The following is a 20726-nucleotide window of genomic DNA, read 5'->3' as shown; positions in this document are numbered from 1 at the left end:
CTCATCCCATCAACTGCCCCCCTCAGTGCCCCTCACCCAGTCATCCCAACTCCCCCACCCACCTCCCTTTCCACCATCCCTTGTTCATTTCCCAGAGTTAGGTGGACAGGTTCTTAATCTGATAATCTGATTCATTTGGGAGCTACCAAAGGTTGCTTTTAGAAGTCTGAAAACAATAACAAAAAGATGTCTGTTTCAACTATATTTTTTTAAAAGTCTCATTTTACACTCAATTAGTTTTGATAAAACAGGTATGATTCTGTGGGGGAGGATTTTGGATACATAGGAGCCAAGTTAGATGGAATTCATAAAAGTGTTAAGCCACTGATTTTAAGGTCCACTATTACTTTGTAGTAGACTACTAAGAAAATGTAGCCAGTTACGCTGTGATGTGCATTGACTGCAAAACACATACTGATTTCTGTGGTGTTAAAGAATGAAGGGAAAAAAAAAAAAAGAAAAGAAATGCACTTCTTAGAATTATTGAAATATTGGAGGCACAGTAAGGAAAAGTAAGACTCTTTCTGGAGGATAGGAAGCAAAATGGAGACAGGAATGCAGAGTAGAGCATGGGCCGGGGAGTAGAGGTGCCTTGCTGAAGCTCACTCCCCTGGGGAACTGTAGAAGGCCTTGGCTCATCGGGGGAGGAGGGTGAAGAGAGGATCTTGCCCAGACCAGAGCCCTCAATCTTGAGCCTCAGCCTCCTGGTTCTGTTCAGTCATGAACAGAGGAATATATCAGAAGTCGAGTCTTAACAGTTTAAATGGGAGAGCAACTCTCACAATTTTGAGACTCTCCTAGGATTTAGAAGACAAGTTAAAGTATTGAATGCTAGCCTAAAGCATTTAACTCTCATTTTTTAGTCTTTAATGAGCCTCCTAAAAAGAGCAAAATAAAGTTAAACAAATGTTTAACTAGATGAATCTAACTAACAAGGGTGTGAATAACTATAATCTGCCAAATATCTTTTCCTCGTTTTTTTTTATCCTCACAGCAGGTACTCCCTCTGGAAAATGAGCAGTAGTGTTCCAGAGTGTGATGACTAGCCTTTTTCTCTTTCTATTTTACCAAGTTGTGCTACTTTTGAGAAAAATCCATGTTCTACGCATGATATTAAGAAAGCTAGTAGTTATTTACATGATATTTTAATCCACCATCACCAGTAAACTCAGTTCTAAAACACAACATTCAGTTACATCCTTAAAAAAATGATTCACTTTGGGTGGAGTACAGACTTGCCCGTAGTCATCAGTTTTACTGCAGGCGAAATAAAGACACACCTCTTCCTGAAAACACAGACAACACAAATTACTGTGGCCAGCTTCTTGCATTATCACCTTTACATCAGCTCATCCCTAACTGCTAATCACCTAATACTACTAATGTAAACACTGCCCTTTCCAAGCACCTGGCTTCCTTTGGTAGTATTCTGTGATATCCTCTCATTATGCAGTATCTTCTGTAATATTTCTTATTCCTACAAATTCTCTAATCTCTGAGAATAGATTTCATCACCTCCATCATATCACTGTGAACAATAATTTGCTGAGCTATTTGTTTGCTAAATTCCTACCCGTCGTTTAAGGATCAGGTCTCCTAACCACTCAAGCAGAGATTTGGGCTGCTTCTGTGCATGAAAGAGTGTTTGTTTGTTTGTTTGTTTGTTTGTTTGTTTGTTTGTTTTAAATACTTCAGCTCTCATTGTATTGCATGCTCATCAAAGGTAAGGACCACATTTCTTCAGATTCATATCCCAAAAACTTAGCAAAATGTCTGGTATATATCAGATGAATACTAAATATTTGTTGAAACAATTGATCAGATGGAGATTTATATCATATGCCAACGACAAAGTTTGTATTTACCACACACAGTATTAACTTAGTAGGATATATTCTCTAGCTTCAATATTAGAGCCTAATAGAATATTTAAGACACAACTAAATTGAAGACAAGAAGCAAGAAATAGTCTTCTAAAAAGAGGGTCAAGAACATCCAGATAGGACAGACTGCTCTCAGCAGGGATGACTAAGAGATAAGAATTAAGTCTTAGGGAAAAGGATGATATTTCAGGACACAGAAGAGAGGATTGGTAGGCATTCCATATGGAACTAACACTAGGCAAGGGACAAAGACATGAAAGCAAGAGATATATTTGGAGAATTGTCAATATTCTAATTGCATGGTTCAGAATTATAAATAGATCAGGGGGCACCTGGGTGGCTCTGTCAGTTAAGCATCCAACGTTGATTTCTGCTCGGTCATGATCTCAGGTTTGTGACATCAAGCTCAGCATGCTTAAGAGCCTGCTTAAGAGTCTCTCTCTCCCTCTATCCTTCCCTTACCCCTTAAAAATAAATAAGTAAACGAATAGATAAAATATATCAGTGGCTGATAAAGCTGAGCAAGTAAGTTAAAATCAGCACCTAGGAGGAGTTCAGACTTTAGTGTAAGCAACTGAGATACATAATTTCTGAGTAGAAGAAAGATATATAATGAGGTTTTAGGAAGATTAATCAGTGTTCAGACTGCATTAGAAGAGGCAGAAACTAAAGGCGAGGGTGAAGGGTTATAGTGTTTCTTTAGGAAAGGAATTTAAGACAAGAAGCTAAACTAAAAACAAGAGAAGGATGTATATGAGTGACATTGCTAATGTAAAAAGAAAAAAAGGTCTCACTGTATTGCATGTTGGTTGGTGTACATTTAAATTATCACATTTTAAGAGAAACCCAGACAAGCCAGAGTAAATTCAAAGGAGAGTAACTGGGATTTGGGTGGGAAGGAGGGGCAAGGGTCTACAGACTGAATCCCTGATTAATGAGGAAGTTGAACCAAAGATTCTGAAGGAGAGTGTGAGAGGGAGCTTCAGTTTTTTCAGAGGGCTGTCTTCTAGAAGAGACAACAGCATCCTTACTCTTACTCCAGAGGGGCAAGATACTTGACTTGCATCAGTTACAGGAAGAGTAACTGATGTATTTTGAGAAGTTTAATTTATGATAAAGATTTGTAAACCTGAACACTATCTTCAAATACATGAAAAATCTGCCACATGGAAATGGTACTTGTAAACAGATTCGGTTAACTCCATATATCAGAACCATTTGTAAGTTGTGGATAAGCAGCTTTTCTCTTCATCATAGGAACTATTAATTATAGCAGACCACCCATCAGAAATATTATTAAAAATGTGGGTATGTTAGAAGTGGATATTGATGGTGTCAGTTTTAAAAGGACAGATTAATAGTGTCCATTGGATTTATTTTATCAGTATCTATATTAGAGGGTAAAGAAAGAAGAATCTTAGAACTTACATCAATACTTTTTACTTAAAAAAAGTAAAATTAAATTAAAAAATAAAAATACTTTTTACATCCAGTTTGTGGATGTTTCACAATTTGTTTATTCATGAGAGATAGAGAAGCAGAGGCATAGGCAGAGGGAGGATAAGGCTCCCTGCAGGGGTCTGGATGCAGAACTCAATCTCAGGATCCCAGGATCATGACCTGAGTCAAAGGCAGATGCTCAACAACTGAGCTACCCATGCGTCCCGGTATTTCAGAATTTATCGTTCTCAGATAAACAGAAAATACAAAGAAACATATAAGGAAGTTCATGGGTACATATACCCATGTATAAATAACAATATTTCTTTTTTTTAAATGCATAACAAATAAGAAGGTATGGCATAGTATGAAGGGGGATGGGTTGACATCAAGCACACCTGAATTTGAAGCCAGCTCTGCCACTTAGCTCTTTTAACTTGGCCTCTCGAGGCCTCTCTAGGTCATAGTTTAATCACCTGTAAAACAGGGATATAATTACTCTCTTCCAGGCTTTTTTTTTTCTTCCAGGCTTTTAATACAGATTAATAATAATACTTATTCAGTACACAGAAAAGAACCTAGAACATTTTGGTATTAAAAATTGGCAGCTAGGGGCAGCCTAGGTGGCTCAGAGGTTTAGCACCACCTTCATCCCAGGGCATGATCCTGGAGATCCTGGATCGAGTCCCATGTCGGGCTCCCTACATGGAGCCTGCTTCTCCCTCTGCCTGTGTCTCTGCCTCTCTCTCTCTCTCTCTCTCTTTCTCTCCCTGTGTCTCTCATGAATAAATAAATAAAAATCTTAAAAAAAATAAAAACTGGCAACTATTAAAATTATTATTTGAAAAGGTTTTATTTTTAAAAAAACATTTTATTTCTTTGAGATAGAGAAAGCGAGCATAAGAAAGAGAGCTTGAGTGGGGGGCTGGGGGGAAGGGCAGAAGCAGACTCCCTGATAAGCAGGGAGCCTAATGCAGAGCTCAATCCTAGGACCCTGGGATCATAACCTGAGCTAAAGGCAAACACTTAACCAACTGAGCCACCCAGGTGCCACAGAAAAGGTTTTCGATAAGCATACTCTGTAGACACAAAGTAGTTAAGTGGAAAGAACATAGGCTTTGGAATCAGACTGGCCTGACTTTGAAGCTTAGCTCAGTCACTTGTTAGCACCAAATCCACGTTTAAACAATATGACTCAGATTCTTTATCTTTAAAATGGGAACAATACTTACCTACTCCATAGGTTCAGAATATCAAATGAGGTCATGTTTATTATTTCTGTATTTAGCAGAGTCTGGTACGTAGTAAAACCTCATTGTTCATTTCCTTTCATTTCTTCAAATGTATATAGAGGTAGTACCCCACTCATGACCTGTTAACATGTATTTTGTAGACTTAGATGGACTGGAAGTCCTGGCTGGGCTTCACAGTCCCCGAGGAAAGGGAGAGCTGTTCCTGTTTGCCAATGCCAACTCCTGGAACTGATTCATCTAATGGACTGCCCTCTATTATGCAACCCTTGAAAGGAAATGTCTGAGTTTTAATAGAGGAAGAGAGGATAGAGACTCATATCTTGTTTTATACGAAAGTAAAGAGTTTAAGTTACTGGGTGTTCAGGCACACTTATTATAATTCCTCCTTTCTAAACCTTATCCAGTACTTCCAAAGTCTACTGTTTCCAGAAGAGTAATCAGAGGAGAAAGTTGAAGTTTGACACTTATACCCACTTTCTTATCCTCTTATTTTCAGCCAAATATTATAGTCCATTCATAATGACTGTTCTAATTGGGTTTGTTTCCTTATGATTGAAATAACTTTCTTCTTTCTCTGTGCAAATTGACCATAATATTCTTCTTATTTAGAAAACCACTCTCTTTGGGCCCCTATGTAATTCTGAGCCACTTCCAAGAGTCACCCTAAGGTCAGCTCCCTCTGTGTTCTCTAGTGATCTTTCTAGCCCACAGTATTTTTCCCCACCTTGATCTCTTTCAGTCCCAAATCTGACTTCACATTTTGTCACTTGTTTTCTATCTTGAGTTCTTTGCAAATTATTTCATGTGTGTAATTTATCTTTCCCAGTAGAAATTTAAACACTTGAAGGGTAAAACATTACCTTACTGTATTTCTATTATGTACCCCATTGTGCCTAGGGGAAAAAAATGTAGTTTTGTATGGTAAATATTTGATAAAAATTTATTGAGTTGTTTAAAGCTTTTGGATATCTGCTGAGGCCTCTAGGCCAACATTTCATTACTTTGGTTAGTTTATTTGCCTTTGAGAATTTTCTGAGCACTTCTGATTTATTTTCATAATAGGCAACACTTGAGGTATCATGACTAAGAATCACTTAGTATGAAAAAAATATTCTAAGTGTCCTGATTCCTAGTCTAGTTTTCTTTCTCCTTGATATAATACTGAAGCAAATAACAAATGGAACTTCTACTTACTTAATGATTCTGTAATTCTGCGTGTGTTTTTAATGGCAATAAGAATGTGAAGTTTGAAGGTTCTTTTAGTATCTCTGAGAAATCAAAATTTTTCCTTTTCATTCAATCTATGGATGATGACAATTTCTGATAAACATCTCAGATTTTCATCTTTGGTTGACGTTAGGTGAATTTTATTCTGAGAGTCCTATAAAAAAGTACTTTGGGCCATAGAAAAATCTTCTTAGTGTAAAAGTAACAAATTATATGATTCCATTTATATGAAATGTCCAGATAAGGGAAATCTGTGGAGATGAAAATTAGATCAGTAGTTGCTTGGGGCTGGAATTGCAAGATACTTAGGGGATTAACTATAAACAGGCATAAGGCAACTTTTGGGAGCAACAAAAATGTTCCAAAACTAGATTATGGTAATGGTTGCATGATGTAAATTTATTAGAAATCATTGGATTGTAGACTTAAATTTGGTGAATCTTATGATATATAAATTACTTCTCAATAAAGTTGTTAAAAAATAATTTATGAGATTACATGGTTAAATGCTATTTTCTAATAAATTGTCCAGAGTGATAATATTTCCATTAGGAAAGGCAAAGATGTTGATACAAATTATTCCATTAGAAAAACTAATTATTGCTATTCTTCAATCACTGTATCAGTATATATATGCTTCTCATATTATTTCTATTAATAAATTTATATTGCACTATTTAGTAGAATTTTCAAAAATAAGACTACTTCTGTGTAAAAAAATACCAGAACGGCCTTTTTATTATTTTACTTTTCTGACCTTTTGATGTCAATGGAATTCAAATGATTTCTCACTGTTTTCTATTCTGAAAATAATTATCACTTGCCTTTTTTAATTGAAGTATTCTACCAGAGTTGACTATACAGTGATTTTTTTTTCCCAAAGGTAATCTTAATTTTTCATATATTTCTAAGATTAAATTTGAGAGCTGTTCGTTCTGGGGGAAAAATATCTAATTTAGTAAGCTATAAACTTTTGACAATGGAAGACTGAACAACTGGCTTAAATATTTAGTAATTTCTGCACACTATTCTATTCCCAAGTATAATAAGTATTTCCCCGTGTCTGATATCTTTTGGCTTCATACTTTTCGCTTCTGTTTCTATCTAGACTTGTGTTCTTTTGTCCAGTTGAGCAGTAGCGCTGATTTTTTCATTTGACAAATATGTATTTTCAGAACAGGAAAACTTGAAACCACAAGAGAATTTAGATATCATCTAGTCCAACTTATTAAGTTGTGGATTTGATATGAGACCCTCAGTGGTTAAGGGACATATTTGAATACATAAAGTCAAATAGTTATCTTAATTTTCAAGATTCAGTATTTACAATAAACCAGCGCAATTTCCTCATCTAGTCAAGAAGAGAGGCTAATATTTTTCAGTTCCTTGAAACTTCCAAATTTCATAAATTTAGTGGTACTATGGCTACACATGTTACTTCTCTTAGCCTTACCTAACTACATTTGCTCATAGTCTAACCCTAATTTCTTTTTTTTTTTTAAGATTTTATTTATATATTCATGAGAGACACAGAGAGAGAGAGACAGAGGCAGAGACACAGGCAGAGGGAGAAGCAGGATCCATGCAGGGAGCCCGATGTGGGACTTGATCCTGGGTCTCCAGAATCAGGCCCTGGGCTGAAGGCAGTGCTAAACCGCTGAGCCACCAGGGCTGCCCCTAACACTAATTTCAAATTACAATATGTGGATGCTATTTATCTTGCTCCTTGCACTTTTTATAAGAAGAAATATACTATAATAGTAAGAGTTTTCAATTCACACTCAACTATATTTGAGTCTAGGTCTGCCATTCATTTACTCTGTGACCTTGAACAAGTTATTTTCCCCTCGGTATGGGGTAAAAAGGCAGAGATAGTAATAGCTTTTTTCCCTATCCTTTTTAGCCTTTCTGTCTTCATAGATTTAACTCTGGGGCTATCTCTTAAATTTGAATTGTTTGATTAGTGAAAGTAACTCAATTTTTTTTCTATACTTTTATTAATCATTTGATTTTCTTTTGTGAGAAAATTCAAAAATAAATATCCTTTTTGTTTCCTTACTCATTAAGCTATTGAAACCTTGATATTTTTCTTTATAATTTGTTTAAATTCTTTATATAGCTAGGTTATTAATCTTTTCTTGGAGATATTTTCCCAGATGGCTGTTTACTTTGGAATTTCATTTGTAATGTTCACTAATGTGCATAAGTCATCTCTACAGATTCTTCCTTTGTTTTTAAACTTAGAAGATCTTGAGGGTAAGATATTTGGAGATAAGATGTGGCTGCAATTACATTACAAACTATTAAGCTTTATGTTTTTAAAAAATCTAAACTTACGTTCTCTCTTAAGCAGTTCATTAATGAAGAGACAGATAATTTCAGAGGTCCATGAAGAGTCTTCTTAACTGTAAAAACAGATAAAGGGAGAATGAGAAAGCAAATCTCAACTGATTGTTTACATTTTAATTTTTATTTCAATGATACAGTAAATGATGTAATGTCCAACTAAAAATGTTTGCAAGATAGGATTGCTAGTATTGAAAATAATTTATCCAAATAAGGTAATAAGAAGTTACCTTTCAAAACCTAGGGTAGTTTTGCAAAATAAGAATAAAGTTAAATTTTGAAACCTGGTATGTTAATGGTAAACCACAGTCATTAATTCTACTAGCATAAGAGACAGAGTAGTTCCCATTTTCCCATTTTATAAATAAGTGAAGCTTATTTATAAAAAGATAAAGATCATAAAGGATTATTAATTGACTACTTGAAATGGAGGATAATTATACATAGAATATTTGGGGTATGTATTAAAATAGAATTCATTCAAAATGTAATAAGCATTGTGTCATTTTCTAAGTTCCTTTCTATAATTTTAAGGGAGAAAGCCAAAGATTCCTTTTGCATATATAAAAATATATAAATATTATTAATTTATGTCTATGGAAAAGGAAAAAATTGATATTTCCATAATGTGCTCTGTTCTTCATATGAATAGTTGAAGCTAATTGTAGGTGATGGGATTTCATTTTGGCTCTGGTTATCATGTTTAGAGTCTTATCTTGTGACATGATTTGTTTAAGAGAAATGCATGCTTGCAGTTAAGTACATCCATTAGCGGTAAACCTGGTTAAATAGTGCCTGTCCTCAGTTGGTAAACGTCTACTTGGATAATGATAACGCAGTAACAATCTGATGGGTATAACAACTGCAGTATTAAATCTGCCATGGTGAGATAGAAACTCTCTTGTCAGCTTATATCATTTTCAGAGGGTTGCACTTTCAGTGGAGAAGGGAAGAGGACAAAATAATAACTTCTTGTTAGAGTACAGTAAGTGAAAGCTCATATGAACATCTCTTACCTTTCTTGAATGACTCCTTAAAAGGTGACATTTTCATTTTTGCTTTCAATTCTTGCTTATATAATGAAAACAAAGTGAGGAACTCAGAAGTATGGGTTTAATAAATTCTCACTTCTATATTCACATGCTATTTTTTATTTTAATGAGGAAGAAAATTTATATTTAATACTGACTTATACTATGCCTGTATTTTAAATTATTAATCCCCACAATAACCCTGTATGAGCCAGGGAGGATTAGTGACTTTGTCTAAGGTCATATAATCCTGAACAGGTAGAGTCTAGACTAGATCCATGTTTTTTCTGACTGTAAGGCTTAACTCTTTTCCTCTTAAAGAAATAGATATGTATGATATGTGATATGCAATATAAAATAGATACAGAAACAATAACTGCCAGTATAGTGTGGTTTCTGGTTAGTGCCAGATGATTGGAACAGAGAAAGGAGAGAGATTGCTCTAAACTGGAATAAGGAGGAAGAATTATATGAGGACACAACCTGAATTGGGCTATGTACTCTCTCAGTGAATTATCACTAGATGGAGATAGTGATCTCATATGAAATGAAAACTAAGAGATTTTTGGAAGATAATAAGTATGTGTTTGAGGACAAAAGGGAGGATGGTCTCTGGGTTATTTAAGGACGCCATCTTAGTTATTGGTGTCTCAGTTTAAATAGTTCTTAAACGTGTTTGTTGCATTGAAAAATGAGAGGTAAGAGAAGCATAGTTGAGAACATATCGTCTTGCAGTGTTGAAGGTAGTAGAATTAACAGTGCTTTTTTATAAGTTACTAGCCTGATACAGGGGGATGGGGGTTGGGAATGATGAGAAAGAAGAGAGTGAGGGCAAGTCAGCTTTTCCTCTAATATAGAATAATAGGTCTAAAAAACGAGGAATTTTGAGGCCATGAACAACACTGATGAAAGAGTTAACACTTGATACCCTCAATCAACTTTGAAGGATGGGAGACTTCTTTGAAACCTTGAGGCAAATAGAAAGGATTTGGATTAGCCACTGAGGCAAGGGAAAATGGGCTCATAAAAGAATAGCCCAAAAGCAAGCAGCAAAGACCAAGTTGAAATTTTAAGAACTAAGTTTGGATTATGTTCATTCCATGGTGTTTTTCTATTTTCTTCCCAGAAATCAGAGGTACACTGCAGAGCAAACAGTTCTGCTTTAATATTTACCAGCACAAATCTAACATATGTAATCATATCCAGTTCCATACTTTTTTTAGGTCATGTGATTTGGCTACAAATGTATCCCTAGGTCTTTGTGCAGAGTTGAAACAGTATGTAGGCACAAATTTAAAATATTCACCCTAAACAGTTGCTCTCGAGAATGCTTAGAAAAGCTTTTGGTTGCACAGCTTAAGTAACAGAGCTGGAAAAATAATTTGGTAGGGAAAGCTAATGGGTTCATTTTCTCACTTATGATGATTGTAGTATTTTTAGTAGTGATGTAGAGCTCTGTCCTTCCCATCATCTAATTATAATGTGCAAGGACTGATTGCATGTGCTCTTTGACTGCTGTCCTTGGCACTAATAACCCTAAACAAAGCTGCAGGCCCTAATTACCCCCTTTTCCTAATCTGAATTTTTATGTGCTTTTGAACTAAGTCTTCTAGTACTCTAAGAGGGCTTCCCTCGTCATTGGAGAGACATTTACTTCTCCTGAATTCAAGGAACTAGATTTTGAATTATTTTTTGGAGGAGTTTGTTACACTTATAATTTTATAGTAGCACAGATAAATCAGTATGCCTTGGTTTGTTTTTATATACCTAAACTAATATTGTCTGCATATAAGGAGATCATTACAAAAGTTTACTTTAAGATATATTCGTGAGATGTGTGTACATGTTGATAACATGGAGACAGAGAGGGTTGATTTTGTCTCCTGATTGTCAGATTCCATCTAACTAATTGATAATATGATTCTGTATCTCTTTTTGATGTGCTATAACCTGAATTTCTTGTGGTAATATTTAGAAGATAAAATAAAAATGGACTTTGGGTTTATGTCAGTTGAAAGGAAGATGATTCGCTGAATTACTGAGCACATTGGAAAAATGACAAGGCAAAGTCTGTTTATTCCTTCTTGGCTGAAGAACCAGCAAACACTTCTGATTAATGACATTGAAATGAGTCAGAATTATTAGCTTGAAGCACAGAACTATGTTTTTTTTTCAAAGTCTTGACCAAGAGAATATGGCCTCATGTGAAAATAAAGATAATTTAGATTTTGATTTTTCTTCTCTTTTAAAAATTCAATTTTCTTAAATTTTTTTCTCACGTTTAAAAATTATTATTAGTTATATGACTTGGGCAACTGATTCTGCTTTAGTTTCTTTAACTTTAAAATGGGTTTATTGTACCTATTTAACAGAGCCATTGTGAAGATTAAATGAGATCATATTTGTGAAATGATTAGAATGACTAGAACTGGTAAATTACTCAGTGAATATTAACTATTGTTTTCATTTAACCAGTATGGCTTCAACCACAGTGGCAGGGATAATATTCTAGCTGGGCACTCTAATAACTATTCAACCAGAGAAAATTTACTTAACCTCTTTGTGCCTCAGTTTCCACATTTGTAACATAAAAGTAATGTCTACTGTATCAGATTTTTGTGAAAATTTAGTGAGTTAATGTATGTTAAAGTGCTTAGAACAACCTAACACATACTAAGCCTATTATTATAAATATTTTCTTTCTTTTTTTTTTTTTAAAGATTTTATTTATTTATTCATGAGAGACACAGAGAGAGAGAGAGGCAGAGACACAGGCAGAGGGAGAAGCAGGCTCCATGCAGGGAGCCCGATGCGGGACTTGATCCCAGGTCTCCAGGATCACACCCCAGGCTGCAGGCGGCGCTAAACCGCTGCGGCACCAGGGCTGCCCTATAAATATTTTCAACATTAACATTGTTTTTATTAGGACACATTTTTTTAACAATAAAAAGTACTTAAATGTACATAGTTCTGCATCACAGCCAAGTAGGGAAATTTAAAAAGGTAAGGTAAATTAATAAGACATGAGGGACAGAAAAAGAAGGCAAGATGATAGGAATAGCCAGAAGAGTAAATACTACAGTAGCAGACAGTGTAAAACAAAAACAGCCAGAGGGAGAAGACAGATAAGATAGGAGAGTTCCAGAAAGTTCTTCCTACTTCTAAAATTCATTTATTTGTTTATACACATGAACACACACAAGATAAAATCCTAGACTGGGTAACATGTTCTATAGGCTACTATCTCCCAACACTTTATAAATTTTTTTATACTGTATTTATTCTTGGTTAATTGAACACCTTCCCCATCAGACTACAAACTCTTTGAAGGCAAGAAACACATTTTGCTCATCTTTGGAATCATAGTGTCTTGCCCATAGAAGGCACTCAGTAAATATTTAAAGTACAAAAATAGGGCTTTGCAATACTAATTTGTGTTTTTCTTTGAAATTTTTTCCTTTTTCCTAATATTTCCCATAAATATGCCTCGAATATAAAACATATTTGTGTGTATGTACCTTTACTGCATGTAATATTTTAGTTTCTAAATTTATATTTTCTTTTATTAAATTTTGTTGCTAAATTTTTATTTTGGAAGTCTCCGTACTTACTAAAATTATTATGCTATTTGACATAATAACACTCACCACATCTTTAGGAAAATACAGTTGTCTTGTTCACCACACTTTATATCATATGTTAATTTTTCTATTATTTCTTTTCTTTTGGAGTCTATTGTTCTTTTTGTTTGTAAAACAGCATACTTGATGCTGCAACCAGTGGCTTTTTGCCATGCATTCTTAGTAGTTCTTGGAACATTTGGTTTAGGAAGTAGGATAATTAGTATATAAACATTGTGTAGCAGAACTACTCTAATTAGTGCCTTTTGGCCAGAGTTGAGTGATAAACAAAGTAAGATGCACGTCAGCATTCATCCTAACAGTTTATAAAAATCCTGTTATGGCCTTATGGGATAGCATACACAAGCTATATTGAATAATGTAGTAGTTGAAACCATGAGAAAAGGTTCCATCATTTCAATTTCATAGTTGCAATATAATTAGCTAACTCTACAGACTTTCATTAGTCTTCACTATTCAGAAATCTTAAACTTAGCTGTCAAGTATATCCCTAATAACTTTTCACATTTTTTGTGAAATATTTCCTCTTTAATCTATACCTGAGCCCATTTCTTTATATGCCTGTAATCTACTAGTTAAAAGAAGAGCATTGATGTAAACCATCAAAATGAAATAGATTAAAAAATCAGGTTCAGACACAAAAATTTTTCACTTACTTTATGGGGTCTTAAGCAAATTTTCTGCTGTTGAATTTACTATTTAGGTCCCTTACTGCTGAAAACTACTAAATACTAAATACTACTTCTTATTTTTGATGTATAAATACTCAGAAGATTTTTCCTATTAAGATGTCCTGTAAGTCCACATTTTTCAAGCTGCTATCTATATATGGACAAATAATTTTTTATAGAGTAAGAACAGAGCTTTTTGCTAGACAGCTCCTTTTTTTAGGGGCACTTTGGGCCTAGGGTACGAAGTCTAAGTACCAGTTCTTAGGAATCTCATTTGTATTCAGAATGTCAGTTGTCAAAAACTTCTTTGTGACTAATTTCCTTGTATGAGACTGCTGAAAACAGAAAGCAAATTATTTTTTAAGATAGAAAGCTTAATAAAATATTTGTCAAATAAATAGAAATGATAATCAAAGCTCTCCCTAAATTTTACACCTGAAATAAACACTTGAACAGACAGATGCACTTCCCCAAGTTGAATAACTTACGCAAGATACTTTTTTTTTTTTAAAGATTTTATTCATTTATTCATGAGAGACACACAGAGAGAGGCAGAGACACAGGCAGAGGGAGAAGCAGGCTACCCACAGGGAGCCCCATGCAGGGCTCTATCCCTGGACCCCAGGATCAGGCCCTGCGCCAAAGGCAGACGCTCAACCACTGAGCCACCCAGGCATCCCACAAGATGCTTCTACTAAATTTTCAGGAGATAAAGCTCCTCTCTCTAGGAAATAATCAAAGAAAGAAAAAGAAAAAAGTTGAGGTGAGGGAATGCTTTCTGGCTAATTTTGCAAGACTTGAATAACTTTAATTCCAAAAGGATAGTACAACAGAAAAGAATTTTAAGTCAGTCTTTTACAGTAGTAAGTGTGGGAATTCTAAATTTTTTTTTAATTTTTATTTATTTATGATAGTCACACACACACACAGAGAGAGAGAGAGAGAGAGAGAGAGGCAGAGACATAGGCAGAGGGAGAAGCAGGCTTCATGCACCGGGAGCCCGACGTGGGATTCGATCCCGGGTCTCCAGGATCGCGCCGTGGGCCAAAGGCAGGCGCCAAACCGCTGCGCCACCCAGGGATCCCCAAGTGTGGGAATTCTAAATGAAATGTTAGCTAACTAAATCCAACAGATTTTTTTAAAAAATGTAATTATCTCTGGACAGCAAAGATGGTTTAACATAAGAGAAATCAATGAAACTAGATTAATAGATTAATCAATGAAACTAGAATAATAGTAATAGTGAAAATATATAATAGACAAAAACTTATATAATTACCTAAAAGAAGATTTTCAAAGTATTTGATAAAATTTAACTCTAATTTACAACTGATAGTCCTAAGTCTAGGAAACTAGGAATGGAAAGAAATTATAATTGATAAAGGTTAAATACTAAAACCTGTACCAAACATCAAAACTAAATCTTTGAACTTTAAACAAGTTTTTGACAAAGCTAGACAACTTTTTTTTTTTTAAGAGTTTATTTATTTATTTGACAGAGAGAGCTATGAACAAGCAAGGAGAAATGCAGAGGGAGTGAGAGAAGCAGGCCTGATGCAGGATTGGATCCCAGGACCTTGGGACCATACCTGAGCCAAAGGCAGATGTGTAACTGACTGAGCCACCCTGGTGCCCCTAGTAATATTTTTCATATAGATCTGGCTAATCCAAAAAGCAAAAAAAAAAAAAAAAAAAAAAAAAAAGTGAAATAAAGATAGAGAAGAGAGGGGGAAAAGGGAAAAAATAAGTCTTTATTTAGAGATTATATAATGTCTACATAGACAAAGCATTAGAACTTGCAGAAATAACTTACATACTTTCAGAAATCAATAGTTTTGTTTTTCCACACTAGCAGTAACTACAGTCCAAAGTTCACAGTAGTTATAAAAATTGTAATGCATTTAGACATTAACCTAAAAAATGCGTAACAACTTTATAAAACAAATTGTAAAAATTTACTGAAGGACATAAATGAAGCCTTGAATAAATGAGGAACTATAACAGACTCACTGGTGGGGCATATAAAACAAAGATGTCAATTCTCACCAAATGCAATTCCAATAAAAATTTTAATAGGATTCGGATGGGTGGGGGCAGGGGTCAAACTGACTGTGATAAAGAATACAAATCCACAAATAGTTAAGTCTATTTTGAAATATATATGGAAGAAGAATTGTATTTTGACCAGATTTTAATTCATAATAATGAAAATAGTTTGGAACTGGCACAGAAGCAGACAAATGAAAGAGATGAGTCCTCAAAAATAGACCCAAAGTGGGATCCCTGGGTGGCGCAGCGGTTTAGCACCTGCCTTTGGCCCAGGGCGCGATCCTGGAGACCCGGGATCGAATCCCACGTCGGGCTCCCAGTGCATGGAGCCTGCTTCTCCCTCTGCCTATGTCTCTGTCTCTCTCTCTCTCTCTGTGTAACTATCATAAATAAATAAAAATTAAAAAAGAAATAGACCCAAAGTGGGGAAGAGGTGTGTTTCTTAATAAGTTCTTAGGAAGAAAAAAAAAAAAATAAGTTCTTAGGAAGACCTGTTCACTAGATGAAACAAATAAATTTGGACCGCTCCCTCACATCATGTACTATATGAGATCCAGAGAGAACAAAGACCTAAAGGTGACAGGTAAAACTGTCGAGCCAATAAAAGAAAATGTTAGAGATCTCTGTGACCTTGGTCTGTGGAAGAACTTTACTCCAAAAGCACCAACTATCAGGGATAAATTGGTAGCTTTACAATGGCAAAACTCAGAATTTCTGTATGGTGATTTCTAGGATAAAACAAACTTCACATAACAGTGACTGATTGGAAGCAGATATTTGCACCATCAAAGCTGAGAAGAAGTAAACATGTGGACTCTGTGAGAAATCCTTGCAATTTCAAGAATAAGAAAGGGAGAGAAATATACAGATAAAAGCAATGGTTATTACTTAACACATCATGGAAGGAGGCTCCTGAACCACCAGGTATATGAAGAGAGATATTCAACCTTATAAGTAATTAGAGAAATGCCAATTAAATTAATAGTAACATATCACTTTGCACCCATCTAACTGGAAAGAAGTTTTGTTTTGTTTTTTAAGATTTTATTTATTTATTCATGAGAGGCACAGAGAGAGAGAGAGAGAGGCAGAGACACAGGCAGAGGGAGAAGCAGGCTCCATGCAGGGAGCTCGACATGGGACTCGATCCCAGGTCTCCAGGATCATGCCCTGGGCTGAAGGTAGCACTAAACCACTGGGCCACCAGGGCTGTCTGGAAGGAAGTTTTTAAAAAATGATTAGGTAAATCAAAATGTAGGTGAAGATTTGGGACGGTGGGACATAAGTACCACCAGGGGAAATCTAGACTGATATAACTGGTCTGAAGAGCAATCTCATAATCCTTAGGCAAAAGTATGGTTATAATTTGTCACTCAGTAATCCCTTATCTGTGGATATACTACAGTGAAACACAGCTCAAGTCTATAATGGAGTATACCCAGGATGTTTACCTCAGAGTTGTTTTTGGTAGAGTTGAGGACAAAGTGTCTATCTTTAGGGGAATGGTTAAGTACGATATGATGGATGCATCCTATGGCACCTGTAGCAGTCAGAAGCAGTAAAATAACTGCTGGCAGTGCCCTCTAACCAGAGACCCTTGGGAACACAAACCTGTAGTGGAACAAATTGGGTTTATTACTTGTAGGGCAGGGGTAACCCACACTGTGGAGGACTGTGGGACATCTCAGCAAGAGGATGTTGGGAAGCACTTACAAGGGCCGAACTTAACATTAGATGATGGGTACAGGGTTAAAGGTGGGACTTTGCTTTGGCTTGGATGCTATCAGAAAACAGAGGTAATTCTAGGATTGGTTTTGAATGAGGCAAAGCTGTAATTGGCAGAGAAGTAGCAGTCATTCTTACTAGCCAGGATAGGGAATTTTGGGTTGTTTTTGTGGCTTGGACAATGTTCATATTTTGTCTATGTTCAAACATGATTATGAAGTGGTCTGTGTTTGTCTTGATTCATTATGGACACAGAGTGGCCTTTTCTGATGTTGGTGTTTTATAAAATGACTCATGGTCAGCAGAATACCAACCAAGTGTCAGACCGGCTTGTAATAGAATGAAGGCTTTGCTGATAATACCAAGCCAGCTCCTAGATGTATTACTTTTCCCTCTCATAGTGCTACAACAACACAAAGAGAACTTAAAACCATGATAGATTATTATTTAAAAAAAAAAAAAGATTCTTGAAAAGGGCTAACAACAAGATATATGGCATGATATTATTTATGTAAGTTAAACATACAAATGAAATAATATGTATTATTCAAGGATGAATATACACACAAGGCCCTGTACCAAACACATAGCTTTTCATCTTCAGTGAAGGTGGAGGGAAGGGGCCAGTGGCCAGATACTGGGGCTAAAAGGAAATATTAAGTAAGAGAGGAACCTCGTGATAGTGTGCTACAGATGAAAGATATAATAATTCAGTCTCAGCAACCGAAACCCAAAAACCAGTCTCTACATCATCAGAAATGTAGCAGGGGAAAGAATGGGAGCCAGTGGCCCAAATTCTTATTTGAATTTACTGCCATAGCCGTGTGGGAGGTGAGGGAAAAGGAATGCCTTCTTTAAGCTTTCCTGAAATCTCTTTCATTTCCCCCATCCAGGAATGAGCTACTGTAATGATAGCATGTTGATGCTAGTTGAAATAAAACATGCCCTCCCAGCATAAAATGAGAGGCATCAGTATTTTATGTGGGAACTTGATTCAACTTTAAACATACCCAAAAGCTTTGGAATTAAAAACAACAACCAAAACAAACCAAAACCCCCTTTCATATTAGCTGCAGAGAAAACTACTTCATTACATTTTAGGTAAATGATTTCTTCATAAACCTTAAAATTAGCATCTGTTAATATTTTAAGATTACTTTTTAATTAGAAGAGAGCTTGTGATTTTAAGAAGTAAGGAGACTTTCTTCCATTCCTCCCCTCAGCCTCTTATCAGGGATTCTTTAAAAGCAAATGTCCTAGTTTCTTAAATGAATTTCCTTCAGCTTCTGTAGTAAATATTTAGAGGTAGTATTATAGGTAGTAAGAACAAAGGTTCTCTGATTTAGGAATGGAAACTTAATTTTTACTTTAACCCTTTTCTGCTCAATTCTAAAGTGAACATGTAGGTGTGTCTCCTAAAGTTCTTGTTGGGCTGTTATTTTTGAAACATTTGTTCTCTTAATTTATATCATTTTCTATTATAGTTGGCAAGGGGCCAACTATACTATGATCATTCTTTTTTAAGTTTTTATTTAAATTCCAGTTAGTTAGCATAAAGTTAACTAGTTTCAGGTGTACAATATAATCATTCAACACTTCCATACAACACCCAGTGCTCATCACAAGTGTACTCCTTAATCCCCATCACCTATTTAATCCATTCCCCCACCCCCATCCCGTCTGTTAACCATCAGTTTGTTCTCTCTAGGTAAGAGTCTGTTTCTTAGTTTGCTTCTCTCTCTTTTTTACCCTTTTGTTCTCATTTCTTAAATTCCACATATGAGTGAAATCATATAGTATTTCACTATATGAGAAACACTCATATAGTAAGTGTTTCTCTGACTTATTTTGAGTAGCATAGTACTCTCCAGCTCCATCCATATCTTTTCAAATACCAAGATTTCATTCTTTTTGTGGCTGAGTAATAGTCCATCACACACACACACACACACACACACACACACACACACACCATCTTTATCCATTCATCAGTCAAGGGACATTTGAGCTCTTTCCATAATTTAGCTATTATTGATAATGCTACTATAAACATCAGGGTACATCCCTTTGGATTCGTATTTTTGTATTATTTGAGTAAATACCTACTATTGCAATTTCTGTGTCATAAGGTAGCTCTATTTTTAACTTTTTTGAGGAGCCTCCATATGGTTTTCCAGAGTGGCTGCACCAGTTTGCATTCCCACCAACAGTGCGAGAGGGTTCCTTTTTTCTACATTCTCACCAACACCTATTATTTCGTGTGTGTGTGTGTGTGTGTGTGTGTGTGTTTAGCCATTCTGAGAGGTGTGAGATGATATCTCATTGTAGTTTTGATTTGCATTTCCCTGATAAGTGTTGTTGAGCATCTTTTCATGTGTCTCTTGGCCATCTGTGTGTCTTCTTTGGAAAAATGTCTATTCATGTCTTCTGTCCATGCTATGATAGTTCTTATGTCATCAGATCTTGTTTAATCATCTCTGTAGTTATTTGAACCTTCATTAACACTATAGGAACAAATATAGAATTTCGTTTATAAGCATTCAAAACCCTTAAATTAGTTTTTAAGGATAACTACTCTTTATTACACTACCTTTATAAATCCCTGTCAGATTCCCAGGTTTCTTTCATGTCTGTTAGTAAATATAATGAATTTTTATTTAAAAACAAATGTACCTCCATTCACATTCTTACACAATACCCCAAATGGTGAATTACTTTGGAATTTTGCTTATTAAAACATAAATTATGAAATCTCTGTATTATGTAAGACTTCTGTTTTCTTGGGAGAAACCACATTGTTTCCAATAGAACTTACTCATTCAGACTTCTGGGTTTGATCTGGGTTTGAAATTTCTATGTGTTTCATCTCTAAAAATATTTAGCAAATCCCACATTTGTTTTATGTAGATAGAGTTGTATATTAATTACTCTAATTCACATTTTCCTGTAAAACAGTATGAAGAATGCTAGATCGCAACCTCTTTAAAACCCATGGCATGACGGACATACTATGTTTGCAATAAAGAATAGTAAGAATAAAATGTTGCTGCAAGCATTCAGAATACTCTTTTTAATTCTACATGCCCTTGTGCTTCATCAATACCTGTTGATAGGCTTCCCACAGCTGCATATGGTCCATTCCAGATTCTGAAACTTGGTTGCATTAAAATATGAGTGAAAATGTTTGAACTGTCTTTGAGTTTATGGAATAAAGGGACCTAATGGACAACATTATACTTTTATCCTCCCTTCTCCCAGTGAGTTTGCCTTCCAAGGCCTGTTTATGGTTTTTATCTCCCCTACATCCTTGGGCCCAGCATTATAAAGCACAGTGAGAAGCCAATATAAATAAATAAATAAAATACCTTTCAAGGAACTGTTTCCAAGTTAGTATACCTAAATGGACAAGGACCATAGGCAGTTTTTCCTGCAGATGCTAACAATCTGGAAGAAGGAATAG

The 20726-nt window shown here is 35.3% G+C and overlaps 1 protein-coding gene and 1 long non-coding RNA gene across 11 annotated transcripts in view; one reads left to right on the top strand and one right to left on the bottom strand.

Moving 5' to 3' along the window:
- The window catches only part of AFG2A (AFG2 AAA ATPase homolog A), a 350459-nt gene that overhangs the window by 175064 nt on the left and 154669 nt on the right, over positions 1–20726 (top strand). The window lies entirely within an intron of this gene.
- The window catches only part of LOC140611715 (uncharacterized), a 61330-nt gene that overhangs the window by 35447 nt on the left and 5157 nt on the right, over positions 1–20726 (bottom strand). Inside the window, exons 2-4 of one of the 3 annotated variants that reach the window (XR_012012860.1) lie at positions 8141–8208; positions 5771–6054; positions 4573–4841 (exon numbers count right to left, since the gene is read on the bottom strand). This is a non-coding gene — a long non-coding RNA (uncharacterized lncRNA). Of the gene's footprint in view, positions 1–4572; positions 4842–5529; positions 6055–8140; positions 8209–20726 lie in introns of those variants that run through there. The other 2 variants (XR_012012861.1, XR_012012859.1) reach the window with 2 other exon arrangements.

The sequence above is a fragment of the Canis lupus genome, chromosome 20 (genome assembly GCF_048164855.1).
Source record: "Canis lupus baileyi chromosome 20, mCanLup2.hap1, whole genome shotgun sequence".
NCBI classification, from domain to species: domain Eukaryota; kingdom Metazoa; phylum Chordata; class Mammalia; order Carnivora; family Canidae; genus Canis; species Canis lupus.
The sequence above is the reverse complement of the archived record's forward strand: the minus strand, read 5'-3'. Positions and strand labels throughout refer to the sequence as shown.